The sequence below is a fragment of the Macrobrachium nipponense genome, chromosome 16, assembly GCF_015104395.2.
Source record: "Macrobrachium nipponense isolate FS-2020 chromosome 16, ASM1510439v2, whole genome shotgun sequence".
Lineage (NCBI taxonomy): Eukaryota > Metazoa > Arthropoda > Malacostraca > Decapoda > Palaemonidae > Macrobrachium > Macrobrachium nipponense.
This window is the reverse complement of record NC_087209.1, coordinates 17,805,996-17,811,981: the sequence shown is the minus strand read 5'-3', so window position 1 is coordinate 17,811,981 and position 5,986 is coordinate 17,805,996.

Sequence of the window (5,986 nt, the reverse complement as noted above, 5' to 3'; positions counted from 1 at the left end):
ATATTCAAAAAAGATCTCACCTCCCTTGATAGCATTACGGCACCCACGTATTAGTATATAAAAAAATCAGTATCAGAAATATCATTATCACAAAATCACCAAAAAAAAATTGCTATCATCAAAATCATCAGTATCAGTACAAAAAATATCACTAATGTTAATGCTTGTCCATTCTCCAAGAATTCAGCACAAAACTCAGCAAAAACTCACCAAGATTCCACACAATTCATCAAGATTCAATCAGATTCATCAAGATTCAGCAAAACTCATCCCCGTGAATCACTGAAAATATTCTCCAAAGTTACAAAAACTTAACAATTAATTAACACAAGACTTCTCCCATTAATTCATTGTAATAATTCTCCCTGAATAATTATCTGTAATAATTATCAACTAATCTCCCATGAAATATCTCAAATCTCTCGTAAAACAATTCTCCCGTAATGATATATACTTAAGCAAACCTCCCGTGACACATCTCAAGTATAATAATTATTAATAATAATAATAACTCTCCATAGCAATAATTCTCTTGCAAAGATCTCAAGTAAGGGTGAAATTCAAAATAGCTTACACTAGTATTGCTGAATCCTATGACATACAAATTTCTCCAGCATACACCACCATGACATAACACCATTGCACAACACAGATACAACACCAATCATCGGCATTTCAAAGCAATTTCTCCAACACAATAAAAAAATAATCTGTGTATCCCCCTTATATTTGTGTCTTTCAAGGCACAAAAAAACATATAACACATCCTGTGCATGTTAACTACTTTTCCCCTCATTCACGGAAAAGAAAAATCTCTTTTCTAAAAAAAAGACTCCACGGGCATTTCACTTCATCAACTTATCAATCAGCTGATATCTTAGCATCCAATGTCAAGGCCAAATCCATACCCCAACACAAAGAGAAAAAAAAGAAAAAGAAAAAGGGGGAGTTCACCCACACTGAGAAAAAAAAATTTCTTCCCCCCCCGTGAGAACAAACCCCTCAGTCGAGCAGCCAGAACAGCCCGAGGCATACCAGCAGTATCCCCCATCTCCCCTTGAACAGTGTCTGAGGACCCCTTCCCAAGGTATACACTAGTACCCATCTCGCAATACCCTCCCCTGCACTATCTCTCGAGGGAGGCCAGTGGTACCCTCCATGCGACTATCCCCCCGAGGGATGCCAGTATACCCTCGCAATGCAACGCGCCTCTCTGCAGAAATGTGCTGAGCCCGTAAAATTGTGGCCGCTCTGTGTCTTTAAGCCAGATATGATTATCCAAGCACAGTTCACATGCATAGAAAAATACACATCTTAATACGCCCCTATGTTTTGAACAAAGACGAATGCATACGTCTATTATAAACACGTGCAAATAAAGAAAAACACGTCACTATGGGGCAAAGACAAGAAAAATTGTTGACCTCTTGAACCAATCCCATAACCCTGAAATATTTAAACAAAAAACCCTCTCCCATTTGATAAACAATAGTTTTAACACTTACCACTCCATAATGGGAACAAAAGGAACTCAAAATTCTTCGTAAAACGCGTTAGTGATATATGCATTAAACACAACACCCGCACGGGTATCTCGGAATACACTCTCGTCTTGCACAAGCAAAATTCACACTGGGTGCGCTCACTGCTTCTAGGCTCACCCCCTGGGAAAAATGCTGAGTCCAATAAAATCCTTCCCTCCCTTTAGCACAGTTAACAGACAGATATTTTCTCATTTTTTCTCACTAAGTAACTGAAAACTAACAGTTTAACGATTTTCCACAATCCCACAAAGCTTTGTCGTTCGAAAACTATCGCTAAGCCATAACCCCTTTTATTTTCTAACTGGCCACCCATCTCTACATTGGCGTTCCTAGGCATAGAAAAGAAAGAACACTCTTATATCCCCTCTTAACCGTCTGCCACCACTGTAACATGGGGGGAGTTTCCCCCAGTTATTCATAAGGTAAGCGTGGACACGAAACGGAAGGCAGAATTACACACACAGGCTCTCTCTCTCTCTCCCGGCAATCTCTCTCTCTCTCTCTCTCTCCACCTCTTTCTCTCCATTCTAACAGGTAATGAAAAATGAGAGAGTTGCATCATAACATTAACGTTTATTAACAAGAAGAAATAATAAATCAATTAACCAAGTAATTCCAGTCTTACAGACTAACTCAAAAAACAGTACAATGTCTAGTCACCAAAGAAAGTCCACACCCCTCCGGGAACTCTTTGTCCCCCGGCATTTCCAGATCCGTCTGTTTCAAAGATACAGAACACATCCCGGTAAGTACACACAAGTTTAAAGACAAAGTTGATAAAATGGAACATCTTACAAGATATCAAACAAGCAATCCCTTTGCTAAAGCACTTGAACACTTACCCAGACAGCCGGACACTAAACACTATGCACAAAAAACTCCCCCGGCGAATGCCACGGCATCTTTGCCTGTGACTCGAAGCCCTCTGTCAAAATCCCTCCCATAGGCTTGGGTATGAACTATTTACAAAAAGAAAGAGGAACACCACGCACATACGAACACACAGTTCGATAGCGCCTCGCGGTTCTAGCTGCATCCAGTTTCCCAAAGGCACTTTGAGAAGAGTTCATAAACTGTCGTACATTGACTTCCTGAACTAAGCACTTTTATCTCACGCCACCCAGAAACTCATTGATCAGCTACTCTCAGGTCGTCACTCCTGCACTGTTCTCCACATTCCATAGGTCACAGAGAACGCACGAACAATATATTATTAATCAAAATCCCTAGGCCTTACATATATATATGTATATATAAATATATATATATATATATAGATATATATATATATATATATATATATATATATATATATATATATATATATATATATATATATAATATATATATATATATATATCTATATATATATATATATATATATATATATATATATATATATATATATATATATATATATATATATATATATATATATATATATATATATATATATATATATATATATATATATATATATATATATATATATATATATACGTATATATGTATATGTATATCCAAGGCTGTTGGATATTGCCTGGTTGATGGTTTCTTGTTCTTTTTTCATTCGTATTGGTTCATTCCGTATTTTTGGGAATGCTGAATTTCTTGTCCGGTGGTCCGATTCTTTGGTTTTTTTATTTTCCTTAACTCATCTGTAATAATTTAACTATTTACAGTTTTTTTTTCTATTCAGGTTTTAATTGGTTTGAGAATGATTCCAAAGGAGTGTCGGGCCTGCTTAAGCCAAGAATCACAATTAAGCCACGACATTTCTTCAAGCTTATCCTTCACTGACTAGTATGAATATTTAATTCATTTATATTTTTGAATTCCTTATATTTAGTTTTAATTAATTTCGTTGGTGCAGTAAGCTCTTGATTTTCGTGTGGCGTAACAACAATCTGGCTTTGATTTGTCAAACCGTGGACGTGACTGATCCGCTACTGACGAATGAGGGCTCCGTAACTTCCCCGTGCTTAGCCATATGGACCTCTCTTATATTACTGTCTTTTTGACAAGGGAATAATAATATAATAATAAGGAATAATAATAATAATAATAATAATAATAATAATAATAATAATAATAATCATAATAATAATAATAATATAATAATAAAACCAATAATAATAATAATAATAATAATAATAATAATAATAATAATAATAATAATAATAATGAAGTAGCTCCAGGACTCATGCAGAAGAGTTTGCTCCTAGAAACAGCGCACATAGTAAGAAAAGTGATGGACTCCTAAGGAGGCAGGATGCAACCCAGAACCTCCGCACATGAATACCACCCAGTCGAATTGGTTGGAGTTACTGTGATAGCACACACACACACACACACACATACACACACAAATAATATTAATATTAATAATTAATAATAATAATATAATAATAATTAATAATAATAATAATAATAAATAATAATAATAATAATAAGTAATAATAATAATAATAATAATAATTAAAATAATAATAATAATAATACTAATAATAATAGTTCCAGCGCAGAATGACCAACAGGTTGTTATGGAAACTGAAAAAAGTCAATGGTGTTCTTTGTGACGTTTCAAGGAATGTGAGAAAAGAAAAATATAAATAATAATAAAAAAAGCAGGTATGACAAAGAGAGGAGGGATCGTGGCCTCCGAAAGGGAGACAATGCAGCATAGAAACTCAGTTTGAAGAGAAGGGAAAGTCATTGATTCAAATGAGGTCTCATTACTCCTTGTTCATCGAGAAAAATTTTAAAAAGAGTGAAGAATAATGTATGAGAGAGAGAGAGAGAGAGAGAGAGAGAGAGAGAGAGAGAGAGAGAGCAGAGAGAGAGGTGCGGGTGACCAGTTGGTTCTTGTTACCACGTAATTTTTATAATCATCTGTTACCCATTACCTATCCGACAATACAGTAGACTGAACAAATGAAAAGATGATTGTTTTGCATTTCTCCTAAAAAGTCTCCATTTTATTTATAAGTTGAAGTTAATAAAGATTGCAGATATTTGAACAAGGATACAGTATGTTTCTAACGTAAAAATAAAAGATGTATCAATTTTTTCCGCTAAAGAAATCATACCTGAATTAGCAACGCCTCAGAAAGAAATCGTGCAAACCAGAGTTGGATAACATATACAATGTGAAATGGTTTATTACCAATCATGTCGCTTATTCCTGAAGTAATAACAACACTGCATTATTTTACCATAAATATAAGGATATTTTTTTTTATAAATCCACATTTAAATATTAAAAAAATATATTTCTATGTAAAAAAACATTTTAACCTCTACAAACTGAGAAACGGTGTTCGAAAGTCTTTGGTTTTTTACATAGAAATAAATTTTAGTATATAATTGTGGATTTTTTAACAATTTGTTCTTTACGAGTCTGTGAATTTCTTAACTATAAGAATTTTTTTATGTCCACGGAAGTGTAATTGTAAATACAAAGCGAAATTAATGTACACTAGCTATAATTGCATTTTGTAAAGAGGAAAAAACTGAGAGTGATTTGGTTGATTTATTGAACCTTGGTGTTCGAAGTGTCTACATTATTACGTAACTTCTATGGTTGTGTGTGTGTGTGTGTGTGTGTGTGTTTTGTGTGTTTATTGTATTATATTGAACATAATATTTTAACGCAGGATATAACGAAAAAATGGAAGTAAATTACCTTTCTGCAACGTAGTAGAACAAATTCTCACACTATTTACATGACGAAATATTTTCAATGAGACGAAAACGTTTTCTCCCATTTATCAACTCATTACTCCATATAAAACAATACAGACGAATTAACACTTATTTCCGTCCCTTTCTTGTCAACATTTCAGCAACTGTAGACCATTTCGTGGACCATTACCCGCACTCAATTTACGCCAAACCTTTAATTAGTTGGTCATTAGTTTAGCGCCAATTTTATTAATTACAACGTACAAGTCGCATATGCTACTGGGGCGTTCCTTCCATTTGTACAGCTATTTATTTGTTTGTTTTCTGTGCGTGGATTTCCATTTACTTAATGGTCCGTACTGAGAGTTAGATAAATAAGAGCTGGTGCAAATATGGATAGCTGGTTTCCTCATGGAGGCTTTGGTGAGTAAAGAACCAGAGAAATAAAGCTCCGAGAAATTTGAAATGTTTATTGTAGCTACTTGGTTGGAAAGAATACATACTTATAATTTTATTTGTTATTGCTATATACAGCCAGTTTCTCGGTCCATGTAATTCTCTCTCTGTCTCTCTCTCATTTTAGTTGGTGTATGTTATAGAACACCAAGATTCATGGGATCTCTCTCTCTCTCTCAATTTAGTTGGTGTTATGTTATAGAACACCAAGATTTATGGATCTCTCTCTCTCTCTCTCTCTATTTTAGTGTGTATGTTATAGAACACCAGAAGTTATTGGACCTCTCTCTCTCTCTCTCTGT